This window comes from Eptesicus fuscus, chromosome 9 (genome assembly GCF_027574615.1).
Source record: "Eptesicus fuscus isolate TK198812 chromosome 9, DD_ASM_mEF_20220401, whole genome shotgun sequence".
Taxonomy (NCBI): Eukaryota; Metazoa; Chordata; class Mammalia; order Chiroptera; family Vespertilionidae; genus Eptesicus; species Eptesicus fuscus.
In genome coordinates this window covers 33,041,684-33,056,748 of record NC_072481.1, presented here as the reverse complement: position 1 = coordinate 33,056,748, position 15,065 = coordinate 33,041,684, and the positions used below count along the sequence as shown (strand labels likewise).

Here is a 15,065-nt window from a genome sequence, read left to right as displayed (position 1 = left end):
GATCCCGGGTCCGGGTGAGGCCGTGTGCCCCTGGATCCAAGTGAGGCCACACGCCCCTGGTCCGGGTGAAGCCACGCGCCTCTGGGTCCAGGTGAGGCCGTGTGCCCCTGGATCCGGGTGAGGCCGTGTGCCCCTGGATCCGGGTGAGGCTGGGCCCTGGGTCCGGGTGAGGCCACGCGCCCCTGGGTCCGGGTGAGGCCGTGGGCCCCTGGATCCGGGTGAGGCCACGCGCCTCTGGGTCCGGGTGAAGCCGGATCCCGGGTCCGGGTGAGGCCGTGCGCGCCCCTGGATCCAGGTGAGGCTGGGTCCTGGGCCTGGGTGAGGCCACGCACCCCTGGGTCCGGGTGAGGCCGTGTGCCCCTGGACCCGGGTGAGGCCACACGCCCCTGGGTCCGGGTGAAGCCGGATCCCGGGTCCGGGTGAGGCCGTGTGCCCCTGGATCCGGGTGAGGCTGGGTCCCGGGTCCGGGTGAGGCCGCGCGCACCTAGGTCTGGGTGAGGCCATGCGCCCCTGAGTCTGGGAGAGGCCACGCGCCCTGGGTCCGGGTGAAGCTGGATCCCAGGTCCGGGTGAGGCCGTGTGCCCCTGGATCCGGGTGAGGCCACGCGCCCCTGGGTCCGGGTGAAGCTGGATCCTGGGTCCGGGTGGGGCCATGTGCCCCTGGATCCGGGTGAGGCTGGGTCCTGGGTCCGGGTGAGGCCGCGCGCACCTGGGTCCGGGTGAGGCCACGGGCCCCTGGGTCCGGGTGAAGCTGGATCCTGGGTCCGGGTGGGGCCATGTGCCCCTGGATCCGGGTGAGGCTGGGTCCCCGGTCCGGGTGAGGCCGCGCGCAACTGGGTCCGGGTGAGGCCACGGGCCCCTGAGTCCTGGTGAAGCCGTGCCCCTAGGTCCGGCCGAGACCAAACCAGAGGGAGTCGGACATGCATTACCACCATTTGTCCACCATCCAGAGCTGAGGGGTCAGTGCTGACATGTACACATAAGGAACTGGTGGACATTGAAATTGGGTCTCTAAAGAACTGTTGGTCCAGAAAGAAACTCACTACAGACTGATTCATTTGCCTGTCAGCATAACTTATTGCTCGTCTCACATTCAGTTCTTATAAGTATATCTCTAATGACACATGATCTCGCTCATCTAGGGGAAATGATGAACAACATAGACTGATGAACAAGAACAGAACCAGAAACAAGGAGGCATCGATCGGACTATCGGGCCTCAGAGGGAGAATAGGGAAGGGTGGGGGGAGGGGGGAGAGATCAACCAAAGGACTTGTGTGCATGCATATGAGCCTAACCAATGGCTAAGTTCAACAGGGGGTTGGGGCATCCGTGGGGAGGGGAGTGGGATGGGAATGGGGGAATGAGGACAAACATGTGACACCTTAATAAAGAAATTAAAAAAACAAAAAAACAAAAAACAAAAAATAAGTACATGAAAAGATGCTCAACAACACTAGTCATTAGAGAAATACATATCAAAACTACAATAAGACACTATTTCATTTCCACTAGGATTATAAAAAAAAGCAGAAAATAACAAATACTGGTGGGATATTGAGAGTCTGAAATCCTCATGAAATTGTTCGTGAAAATAAAATGATGCAGCCAAAGCAAAAAATAGTTTGGCAGTTCCTTAAAAGTTAAACATAACATTACCACGTTATCCAGAAATTCTACTCCTAGGCATATATCTAAAAGAATTAAAAGCAGAGGCTTGGAGAAGGCGCCATGATGGGAGTCGACATCCGCCACAACAAAGACCAAAAGGTTCAGCACAAGGAGCCCAAGAGCCAGGACATCTACCTAAGGCTGCTGGTCAAGCTATACAGGTTTCTGGCCAGAAGAACCAAATCCACTTTCAACCAAGTGGTGCTGAAGAGGTTGTTCATGAGTCGCACCAACTGGCGCCTCTGTCCCTTTCCCGGATGATTCACAAGATGAAGCTTCCTGGCCAGGAGGGCAAAACCGCGGTGGTTATAGGGACTATAACTGATGACATGAGAATCCAGGAGGTGCCCAAACTGAAGGTGTGTGCCCTTCGTGTGAGCAGCCGTGCCCGGAGCCGCATCCTCAAGGCTGGGGGCAAGATTCTCACCTTCGACCAGCTGGCCCTGGACTGCCCCAAGGGCTATGGCACTGTCTTGCTTTCTGGTCCTCGCAAGGGCCGCAAGGTGTACAGGCATTTCGGCAAGGCCCCGGGAACCCCCCCACCCCAGCCACACCAAACCCTACGTGCGATCCAAGGGCCGGAAGTTCGAGCATGCAAGAGGTCACTGGGCCAGCCGCGGCTACAAAAATTAACCCTAAATCCTATCATATTATTAAAAAGGTTTTGGATGCTGAAAAAATAAATAAATAAATAAATAAATAATAAAAGCAGGGACTTGAACAGATATTTGTACACCCATGTTCACTGCAATATTATTCATAATAGCCAGAAGGTAGAAGCAATCCAATTATCCATCAACAGATAAACAAAATGTGGCATGTACACACTCAGCTATTAAAAGGAAGGAAATGCTACAACATGGATGAATCGTAAAGAGACTGTGCTAAATGAAACAGGCAGTCACAAAAGGACAAATATTGTATGATTCAATTATGTAAGATATTTAGAATAGCTTCTGGTCAAGATGGCGGCATAGGTAAACACGATACTCACCACTTCCCACAACCACATCAAAATTTACAACTAAAATACAGAATAACGATCATTCAGAATCACCTGAAATCTAGCTGAACGAAATCCTACAACTAGGTAATTAAAGAAGAAGCACATCAAGACTGGTAGGAGGGGCAGAGAAAGGGGGAGGAATTGTGGAACCAGCTGTCCCACATCCAGTGTGGTGGTTTAAAATCAGGAGGGATACTTTCCTGTGTGAGGGGTAACACCAGGCCCCCAGCCCAAGGTTCCAGTGCCAGGAAGATAAGTCCCCATAACTTCTGGCTGTAAAAACCTGTGAGGATTGTGGCTAAGTGAAACAGAGGCTGTGGGAGTCCCAGGCAGTTCCTTTTAAAGGACCCACACACAGACTTACTCTGAGTCATACCCTCTGAGCTCCAGCACTGGGCAGCAGCTTGAAAGGAACCTGGGACATTCAGGGAGGAACCAACTTGTGTGTAATCAGGGCAAGAGCTGGAAGGGTAGCTTTCTCCCAGACAGAAGTGCTGTCAGAGGCTAGTGTTCATTTGCTGAGCCCTCCCTACCACAAAGCTGACAGGCTTCGCCATATCTGAATCTCCATCAACTTGGATCACACTTTTTGCCCTGCCCTGTTGACGCTATGAGACCCCCACCCCTCCCTACTTGCAGGCTCATCCAAGCCATTTCCAGTGGCTTTTCCATATAACTGGCCTCTCTTGGCTCTTGCTAAAATCACTCAAAGCATCAGCTGGTAACAGCATGCCCCATACCTCTTAATAAGTAGCCCCAGGCCCAACACAATTAGCATCCCACTCTGGTTCATAGCTTGGCCTCTTCTGGGCACCTCCAAGCTCAACACAAGTAGCAACCATCTGCAGATTGCTTTGTAACTCATGCTGGATGCCCCGACTAGGGCACAGACAGAGGCTGACTTTGCACATCCCAGGAGGCCTCAGAGCCAGTATACCAGGTGGTCAAATTCAACAACACCAGATTACAACCTTAGCACCTCCACAAGTGACACTCTCAAGGGGAAGACTTTGTGAGCACCAAAGCCCCATGGAAGCAAGTCCTGCTCCATAGGCTCGGTTCCTGCACAGCAGCTCTTCAGCTGTAGTTGCAGCTGATCCTCACAACCAGGGATCAATCCCTCCCAGTGACACCAACATAAATCAAGGCTCAACTACAATAGGACAGTGCACACAGCTCACACTGGGGCACACCTGGAGTCCCTAACTTAGGTGACTGGGAGGCTGAACCACCGGGCCCTACAGGACACTACCAAGTCCAGGAGACATAGCAGATCTATCTAATACATAGAAGCAAACACATGGAAGCAACCAAAATACAGAGACAAAGAAACATGTCACAAATGAAAGAACAGGAAAAATTTCCAGAAAAAGAACTAAATAAAATGGAAGCAAGAAAATTACCTGAGTTCAAAACAATGGTTTATAAGGATGCTCAAGGAACTTAATGAGAACTTCAAAGAACTTAGTGAGAATTTCATGGAACTTAATGAAAACATCAACAACATAAAAAAGGACCAGTCAAAAATGAAAGATACACTACCTGACGAAACAAAGAATAATTTACAGGGGATCAACAGTAAAAAGACAATGTGGATAATCAAATCAAGAATTTAGAATAAGGAAGCAAAAAACACTCAATCAGAACAGCAAAAAAGAAAAAGGAATCCAAAAATATAAAGATAGTGTAAGGAGCCTCTGGGACAAGTTCAAGAGTACCAGCATTCACATCATGGAGGTAATGGAAGGAGAAGAGACGGAGCAAGAAATCAAAAACCAATTTGAAAAAATGATGACAGAAAATTTTCCTTACCTACTGAAAGAAATAGACATACAAGTCCAAGAAGCACAGAGAATCCCAAACAAGATGAACCCAAAGAGGCCCACACCAAGACACATCATAATTAAAATGCCAAAGGTTAAAGACAAGGAGAGACTCTTAAAAGCAACAAGAGAAAAGCAGTTAGTTACCTACAAGAGAGCACCCATACAACTGTCAGCTGATTTCTTGACAGAAATTTTGCAGGTCAGAAGGGAGTGGGGAGAAATATTCAAAGTGATGAAAAGCAAGGACCTACAACCAAAATTACTCTACCCAGCATAACTATCATTTAGAATTGAAGGTGCAATAGCGAGCTTCCCAGATAAGAAAAAGCTAAAGGAGTTCATCACTACCCAACCAGTATTACATGAAATGTTAACCCTTTGCACTCGCTTGCTTTTTTCTCGAGCTGCTACCGATGCTAACCGTGTCGAGTCACACTCGACATCCGAGTGCAAAAGGTTAAAGGGTATTTTTAAGAAGAAGAAGAAATAAAAGATCGAAAACTTGAACAACAAAATGACAATAAATGCCTATCTATCATCAACTGAATCTAAAAATCAAAATAAATGAACAAGGAATCTAATGAACAAAACAAACTGATGAATAATGTAGAACCAGAGGCATGGAAACAGGGAACAGACTGACAAATCCCAGAGGGAAGGGGAGAGGGGCTAAGAAAAGATTAATCAATGAACTTATAGGTATATATGCATTACCTATGGATACACACTATAGGGTGGTGAAGGCCTGAGGTGGGGTGGGAACCAGTGGAGGGGGGCAATGGGGAAGAAGGGGGGGCATCTGTAATACTCTCAACAACAAAGGCTTAATAAATAAATATTTAAAATAAGCAAATTTATAGAGACCAAGTAAAACAAATGGTATCAGGGACTGGGGGTAGAGGGAAATGGGGAGTTATTGCTTAACAGGTGCAAAGTTTCTGTTTGGGATGATAGAATTGTCCTCTAGATAGTGATGACGGTTGCACAACATTGTTAATGTACTTAGGCCACTGAGTTGTACACTAAAAAAGGGTTAAAAAGGTAAACTTTATGTTATGTATATTTTACCACAATAAAAAAATTTTAAATTCAAAAACATTCTAATCAAAATAATGTGCATTAAGATTATATAAAGTATCATGGATGACATATTTTAAACATTAATCACTCTTGAAAATAGCTAAACGTTTTAGAAAATGTAACTTTTTATATGGGTAAATCAATAGACAGAATTTTTTATGAACAAAGGCAAGTGGAACTGTTCCTCCCCTTTCAAAGCCAGTTTTGTGAATAAATGAGATTTCTAAACTAAATTACCTAGATACCAACCCACAACCTGATTATATACGTTTCCTTGATTATTCAAGCCTTTTCCTTCTTTGTTCATTTGGTAAGTCTTTTTGGCCATTTTATTATACATTGGGATCTTCAACAGCAATAGTCAAAGGAAGTGTTAATACACTTTTTTCATAAGCAATTTATTGGTTAAAACAGCCTGAGATTGCCAGTTGTCTCTTGTTTTTTTCTAATGAGATGTAGAGATTAATCTTGATTCCTAAAATACCAAAGCCACATTTTCCTCTTCTTCCTTATCTATATATATAAAAGACTAAGTGACCAACCGTCCGTCCATCCAACCGACCGACTGGCTGGTACATATGACACATGATGGCAATTTATATATATAAAAGCCTAAGTGACTATCTGACCATTCATCCGGTAGCTATAGCGCGCAATGATAACCAGGGGGGCAGACGCTCCATCCAGTAGAGGAGGGAGCCCGATTCTTCCTGGAATTGGCCATAGGTTAAGTTGCTGCTGGGGCATTGTCGGCCCCGAATCTTGTTCACCCGCACCCTGGACCCAGAGAGGAGAGAGGAGGGAGCCGGTGGGCTCCAGGTCCTGAAGGCTGGGCCTGCAGGAGGGGTCTTGCAATCCGAGACCCCTCGGGGGATGTCAGAGAGCCGGTTTCGGCCCGATCCCCACAGGCCAGGCCGAGGGACCACACCAGTGCATGGCCTCTAGTTTAAAAATAAACATTGCATGCGCAATACTTAGAAAGCTCTTGCTGGTGCTAGTTGCGTTATTCACAAAATGCGTGTTTCGATCTGTCATTGTCAATCATGAATTTGGTTGTTTTTGTTGACATTCTGAAGCTGAAAGAAAGCCGCGTTGTCAACAGAATATGTCTGAAGACCAACTATTGCCACAACGTACCTCTGAAGCCGAAAGAAGCCGTAGTCAACAGAATGTATCTTAAGACCAACTATTGGCACAATGTACCATTTGAGTGATGATTCCATCGACTCAACGAATGATGCCGAAAAGGAAAATTTTCCCATCAAATTTCTTAATAGTATTACTCCTTCGGGAATGCCATGTCATAAATTAAAATTGAAAGTAGATGGAATCATCATGCTACTAAGAAATCTTAATAGTAAATGGGGTTTTTGTAATGGTACTATATTTATTATCAAAAGATCGTGACCTAACATAATCAAAGCTGAAGTATTAACAAGATCAATCGGTGGAAGGAGAGTTTGTTCTGATTCCAAGAATTGATTTGTCCCCATCAGACACTGGCCTCCCATTTAAATTAATTCGAAGACAGCCGAAACCGGTTTGGCTCAGTGGATAGAGCGTCGGCTTGCGGACTCAAGGGTCCCAGGTTCGATTCCGGTCAAGGGCATGTACCTTGGTTGCGGGCACATCCCCAGTGGGGAGTGTGCAGGAGGCAGCTGATCGATGTTTCTCTCTCATCGATGTTTCTAACTCTCTATCCCTCTCTCTTCCTCTCTGTAAAAAATCAATAAAAATATATTTTTAAATTAATTCGAAGAGTTTCCCGTGATGCCAGCATTTGCGATGACTATTAATAAATCACAAGGACAAACTATAGACAGAGTAGGAATATTCCTACCTGAACCCGTTTTTGGACATGGTCAGTTATATGTTGCTTTCTCTCAACTTCGAAGAGCGTGTGACATTAAAGTTGTAAATACTTCATCACAATGGAAATTAGTCAAGCACTCTGAAAGTGTTTTTACTCTTACTGTGGTATACAGGGAGATATTAGAATAAGTTTAATCAATTTATCAGTCATTGTTTTTATCAATGTTGTTTTTAGATCATGTTTATGTTGTTTTTATGTTGTTTTTGTTGTTTTTATATCATGGCTTTGTTGTTATATCATGTTGTTGTTTATTTATTAATTTATATATTATTTTCATATACATTTTACTAATTTTCTTTCATCTCTGGCACTTCTATTATAAAGGGCAAATAATGATATTAAAATATTTCTTCTAGTTAATTTCTTTTTAATGTGCACGAATCTGTGCACTGACCTCTAGAAAATAATTAAGAACTAGCTCTATATATGAAGAGTTTTGTGATGCAAGATACACTAGAGAGCTCTTGAATCTTTCAGTATCAAGCAGTTCATGGGTATTTATTTATAACTAATTGCCCTCTAGCAATCTGGGACCCCTTGGGGGATGTTGGACTGCTGGTTTTGGCCCAATCCCCGCAGGCCAGGCCGAGGGACCCCACGAATTCGTGCACCGGGCCGCTAGTCTACACTAATAAAAGAGAAATATGCAAACTGACCTACCCCTGTGACACCCACCATCCAATCAGGAGTGAATATGCAAACTAACCCACCAAAGATGGTGGGTTAATTTGCATACACAGGTGCAGAGCGAAAACTGAAGGCTCTGGCCAGAGTGAAGAGTGAAGATTAGAGACTGAAGAGGCTTGGCTTCTCCGCTGCAGCCAGAGCGAAGGCTTGGGTCCCGGGTGCCAGAGGAAAACCGGTGCTGGCAGCCAGGGGAAGGAAGGCCTTTGCACAAATCTTCATGCAACGGGCCTCTAGTATGCATGTAAGATCTTTGGTTAATCTCTTCTCTCCCTCCCCACTTCCCTCTGAGATTCATCAGTCTGTTCCACGTTTCCATGCCTGTGCATTGAGCATCATGATGGTCAGTGCGCATCATAGCTACCGGTCGAACGGTCAGATGGTCGGACGGTCGCTTAGGCTTTTATATACATAGATAATATACCTAATGCTTTTTGGTGGGTTTACCTGTTTGTTTGGAATACCTACTATGTCCCATAGGTGCAAAAATTGTGATATGTAACTGTGCTGGTCCTACAAGGCCTATACTTCTACATCACACTCATTTTGAAATTTCACAAACGCTATGACTCAGAATGGGCCACATTATGCTATAATAACAAAGACCAATTACAACATAAGTTGATTTATCAACTCCTGCAAAATCCTGTGTGAATTCAGGTGACTGTCCAAGGTTGTCTTTCATGCATTAACTCGGCATTCCAAACTGCTTTAAATCTTGTGTTACATCCCACACTATTAGCAAAACAGGGAAAGAAGGAATAGCACTGGTCACCTTTGCTCCCATTTCATTTACCAAAACAAGTCCCTTGGCTGCACCTAACTTCAAGTCAGTAAAGGAACACAACCCTCAAAATGCTTCAAAATAAAGTAGTATCAATACTTATAACATTAGTGCAAGGTGAACAATGCCAGCCTTTGTCTCAATGCATATTACTATTTCCTTCCAATCCCCTTTTTTCAGGGCTAATTTCATGGACATGTGATCTGTGGTCACACAGGGCTCCAAATTCAGAAAGACCCTGTGCTTGGTTTAAAGCTCTGTCACTATCTTGAAATTCTTAATAATTTTATCTTTAAACCTGTGTTTTTGGAGTGAACTCTGATGGGACAATACAACATGCACATGAACAAAGGAGATACATGCAAAAACGCATGTCTGTCATTCCTTTCCACCTGGTTCTCACATAGCACTGATGATGCCCCATGAGCACAGAATTCTAGTGGATCCAATGCTGTGTGGGAGTTCAACAAGACTCAAAGTGAGTTTAAGGTAAACACATTGTCTACAACTAAGTAAGCAGGGATAGTAATAGCCCAAGAAGCCATATTTTCTGTTTAAATCATAACTTGCTTCAAACACAAAAGAACGGCAATGGTACTCTAAGAAACACGAATAACAACAAAAAAAAAAAACCTCTATCATATATTTTCTTACTCATGTTACTTCCTTGGTACTAACCAACCCCTTATGCTCAAGTGATAACACAGAAGGAAAGGAGAAGACAGCAAGCCACAGTTTCTTTTCCTTTTAGTACTGCCAAAGTCAAAGGTAGAGAGTGTTGGTAAAATGTGCAAGTATAAAAAGTTGCATAAGTTTTGTTGCAGTGTTTTCCCTATTCTGGTAAGAATGAAATATATAGCTCTCTCGGGTCCTCATTTCCAAGATGACCAAGCAAAGAAGGAATAAAGGTCGTGCCAAAAAAGGCTGAGGCCTTGTGTAGCCTATTCATTGCACCAATTGCACCCAATGCATGCCCAAGGACAAGGCCATTAAGAAGTTTGTCCATCGAAACATAGTAGAGGCTGCAGTTGTTAGGGACATCTCCGAAGCAAGGGTCTTCGATGCCTATGTGCTTCCCAAGCTGTATGTGAAGCTACGTTACTGTGTGAGCTGTGCCATTCAAAGCAAGGTAGTCAGGAATCATTCTTGTGAAGCCCGGAAGGACCAAACATCCCCCACCCCAATTTAGACCTGCAGGTGCTGCCCCATGACCTCCACCAAAGCCCATGTAAGGAGCTAAGTCCTTAATGAGTGAAGAAAAGTTCTCTGAGGGGGGGGGGGGGGGGGGGAATAAATGGAAATTATACTTAAAAAAAAAAGAATGAAATATATATGTACAAGCTATGAAATACCAGCAATTTCACATACTCTTAAATTTGCATTTAAAATAGCTATCGCATAACGTAAAGATGAAGAGTAAAATTCATGCTTAATTTAAAATTTTTAATTGTTCTTTATTTAGAATGACATTTAAAAGTAAATTAGCCCTGGCCAGTGTGGCTCAGTAGTTGAGCAGCGACCTATGAACCAGGAGGTCACAGTTTGATTCCTGGTCAGGGCATATGCCAGGGTTGTAGGCTAGATCCCCAGTGTGGGGTGTGCAGGAGGCAGCCGATCAATGATTCTTTCTCATATCAATGTTTCTCTCTCTCCCACCCTCCCTTCCTCTCTCTCTAAAATCAATAAAACTTTTTTAAAAAAGTAAATTAAAAAGCATAACACATAGCTTTATACATCTTAGTATCTTTTTATTTTAGTAATCGTTTCATGGTACTTTTCCCCCAGCTTTTAAAAAAAATTTAAAAAAAAATATTTGTCAACATTCACATATAAGGTGCTGGTTTAAAAGCTGGGTATGCAAAGGTTCATGTCTAAAAGCAGAGATCATGTAAACAAATAACAATATTATGTAACACATTCTATGGACACCCTAAGGAAAGATTCTAAGAAAAGCCTTCATCATGGAGATAATAATAGTTGAGCTGAGAAAGAATTTCCCACATGGGAGGGGGAATGAGAAGGAATAGTCCTAAGAGATATGACTTGTATGTACTAAACAAAATCCTATATAATACAAGGCTAATACGCAAACTGTCCCCTCGAAAGTTTGACCATCTGGGAATTTGACCGCTTGCTGTAATGTGCGCTGACCACCAGGGGGCAGCGTGGAACGAAGGAAGGCTCCGACCAGCAGCCGGCAGTTGGAGAAAGGAAGGCCCCAATCACCAGCCAGGCCTAGGGACCCTACCCATGCACGATTTTCAAGCACCAGGCCTCTAGTGTATTTAGAAAACTGCCAAGTTTTTAGGACCATATAATAGCACGCATAATGACGAATACAGCATATGAACTGGGAATGTAAAATGGTGTTACATTTGCGTACCAAGTAGAGTTTAGACTTTAGGAAAGAAAAGCCATACATCCTATATAATAAAAGCCTAATATGCTAAGTATCTGGCCGTCTGGTTGACCGTTCAACCAATCGAGGAGTAATATGCTAATGATATGCTAATGCTGCTCAACTGCTTGCTATGACATGCACTGACCACCAGGGGGCAGATGCTCCATCAGTAGGTTACTTGCTGCTGGGTTGCGGCCAATCGGGACTGAGTGAGACGGGCCAGACACACCCTGGAGCCCTCCCTTCCCGGCTGGCCAACCTCCCACGTCCCTCGCTGGCCCAGATCATGCAGTGGTGGGGTCCCTTGGCTTCGCCTGCACCCTCTCACAATCTGGGACCCCTCGGAAATGTCGGAGAGCCAGTTTCGGCAAAACTGCAGAACGACCGGTTGCTATGACGCACACTGTCCACCAGGGGGCAGATGCTCAATACAGGAGCTGCCCCCAGGTGGTCAGTGCACTCCCACAGGGGGAGCGCCGCTCAGCCAGAAGCTGGGCTCACAGCTGGCGAGCACAGCAGTGGTGGTGGGAGCCTCTTCCGCCTCCATAGCAGCACTAAGGATGTCCAACTGCCCGCTTAGGCTCATTTCCCGTGGCACTGTCAGCTGGACATCCCCCAAGGGCTCCCGGACTGCGAGAGGATGCAGGCCGGGCTGAAGGCCCCCCCCCCCCCCCCCCCCCCCCCGCCGCCCGAGTGCACAGATTTCATACACTGGGCCTCTAGTTTATTTATAAGCAGAAGAGTGGCATAATTTCTGTTTTAGGTTAACTTCAGTAAAACAGGAGCACAGAGTGATGAAGAAAAGGAGATGAGTTAGTAAAGTAAATGACAGTAATTACCAATAATAGTAAAAAGCATTAGGAGGTTATTTAGGGCCTTACCACAAGCAATTTTGGTGAAGTTGGGCAGAAGGAGAAGTTGTATAAATGGGTTGCTTTCCAGAAGGCCCTTTCAGACTCTTCAATATGCTAATGAGCATGATAAATCTGACAGATATAATTTACAACATTTGACTAAAGGAGCTTCGTTGCCAAGACCACCTATCAATACACATCTCAAAGAACTGCAAAGAATATAGGTTTTATAACAATGTTCTATGAAACAGAGAAAAGCAGAGGGCAGCAGAGGGCTTAAGACAGAGTAAAACAACAGCAAATGAGAGGAGCAGGAAAGAAATCTAAAACACTGCCAAGCTCTGATAAGAACCTAACTAAACATAAAACACCAGTCTACTAGCTTATACAATTTGCAGATATTTAAATTCATACTGAGCAGGGAATTGACAATGAATATTTCAATAGGGTAAGGAAACACAACAGTAATGGTACTGGTTGGGGGAAGGATAAAGCCAAAGAGAGACGACATAAAGAGATTAAGAATAAATCAGAAAACTAAAGAAACCAGAAAAATGCTCATATAGATATTTAGGAGATTTTGGTCGAAAGTAGAACCATTTTCAAACCATATGAGTAGGTATGTCCAGAAAAGTAGACTGGAATGACACTGCAATATAAAAATTAAGAAAAATAAAGTTAAGGTGCTAGATGAGGTTCAAATGTTATGCTTCCAACTGCCCAATATGATGTCAAGAATTACACCAAAGTATCAGTGAGTAAAGAAGAGTGCTATATGAGAACCAGGTGGAACCTACAGATTCCTAGACTAAACAAACAGCATTAGATATATAGACAGCAGGGAATCAGTTTTAAAAAAAGAGGAATTTCAGCCCAGCCAATGTGGTTCAGTGGTTGACCATCGACCTATGAACCAAGAGGTCAGAGTTCGAGTCCTGGTCAGGGCACATGCCCAGGTTATGTGCTCGATCCGCACTGGGGATCATGCCGGAAACAGCCAATCAATGAGTCTCGCTCATTACTGATGTTTCACTCTCTGAAATCAATAAATACATATATTTTAAAAAGGAACTTTACAGGAGAATAGCAGCATAAACAGACAATATGTAGAAAAATATGGGTCTGGTTTCCTGGCCTTGAGGAAACAGGTGTGAGGAAAATAAGGTACATCCCTGAGAAGATTTAGAGTGGTTCTCAATCTTTTTTCTATTCCAATACCTCTGAAAAATAAATATAAAGAGGGTAACTGTGAGTGGTTTATAACCTCCCAAAAATATAAAGAAGAACACAAGAATGAGGGGAGGGAGGATATCTGGTGAGTGGTTTATAAGGCTTTACGGAGTGATTATGAAATGCCTTCCTAAGAAAGTATAAAAATCACTGGTTGAGCCAAAACCGTTTTGGCTCAGTGGATAGAGCGTCGGACTGCAGACTGAAAGGTCCCAGGTTTGATTCCGGTCAAGGGCATGTACCTTGGTTGCGGGCACATCCCCAGTAGGGGGTGTGCAAGAGGCAGCTGATCGATGTTTCTCTTTCATTGATGTTTCTAACTCTCTTCCTCTCTGTAAAAAGTCAATAAAATATATATTTTTTTAAAAATCACTGGTTGAAAACTGGTACTGTCACAGAGAGCTTAAATACAAGTTCCAAATACAAACAAGATACTGTCAAATACCAATACCACAAGCTCCTACATAAGCTCTTATAAATATTTCAGTTTAAAATTTTTTTCTTATGATTCAGCATCAGCTAATATATATCTAGTATTCGTTTATTTTATGCATCTGCTAAGTTAAAACAGTCTTGCTGTGTTTCCATTTTATATGTTACTAGAAGCCCAGTGCACGAAATTCGTGCACGGGGCGGGGGGATGTCTCTCAGCCCACCCTGCACCCTCTCCAATATGGGACCCCTCGAGGGATGTCCGACTGCCCGTTTAGGCCCGATCCTACAGTCGGACATCCCTCTCACAATCCGGGACTGCTGGCTCCCAACTGCTCGCCTATCTGCCTTCCTGACTGCCCCTAACCACTTCTGCCTGCCAGACTGATCACCACCTAACTACTCTCCTGCCAGCCTGATTGATGCATAACTGCTCCCCTGCCAGCCTGATTGCCGAACTGCCCTCCCCTGCAGGCCTGGTCACCCCTAACTGCCCTCCCCTGCAGGCCTGGTCCCCCCAAACTACTCTCCCCTGCAGGCCTGGGTACCCCCCAACTGCCCTTCCCTACAGGCCTGGTCGCCCCCAACTTCCCTCCTCTGCCTGCCTGGTCACCCCTAACTGCCCTCCCCTGCAGGCTTGATTGCCCCCAACTGCCCTCCCTTGCAGGCCTGGTCCCTCCCAACTGCCCTCCCCTGCTGGCCATCTTGTGGCGGCCATCTTGTGTCCACATGGGGGCAGCCATCTTTGACCGCATGGGGGCAGCCATCTTGTGTGTTGGAGTGATGGGCAATTTGCATATTACTCTTTTATTAGATAGAATAGAGGCCTGTTACACGGGTGGGGGCGGGCTGGTTTGCCCTGAAGAGTGTCCTGGATCAGGATGGGGGTTCCCTTGGGGCATGGGGCAGCCTGGGCGAGGGGCCTGTGGTAGTTTGCAGGTTGGCCACGCCCCCAGGCGACCCAAGCGGAGGCCCTGGTATCTGGGATTTATCTATCATCTTCTTTTTTTTTTAAATATATTTTATTGATTTTTTCACAGAGAGGAAGGGAGAGGGATAGAGAGCTAGAAACATCGATGAGAGAGAGACATCGACCAGCTGCCTCCTGCACACCCCCCACCAGGGGATGTGCCCGCAACCAATGTACATGCCCTTGACCGGAATCGAACCTGGGACCTTCCAGTCTGCAGACCGACGCTCTATCCACTGAGCCAAACCGGTTTCG

General features: G+C 45.0%; 1 protein-coding gene and 2 pseudogenes across 1 annotated transcript in view; 2 read left to right on the top strand and 1 right to left on the bottom strand.

Annotated features, from left to right (window-relative positions):
• The window catches only part of TUT4 (terminal uridylyl transferase 4), a 127,736-nt gene that overhangs the window by 98,979 nt on the left and 13,692 nt on the right, over positions 1-15,065 (bottom strand). The window lies entirely within an intron of this gene.
• LOC103284018 (60S ribosomal protein L18-like) lies at positions 1,734-2,348 on the top strand (annotated as a pseudogene).
• On the top strand, positions 9,807-10,155 carry LOC114230753 (40S ribosomal protein S26-like; annotated as a pseudogene).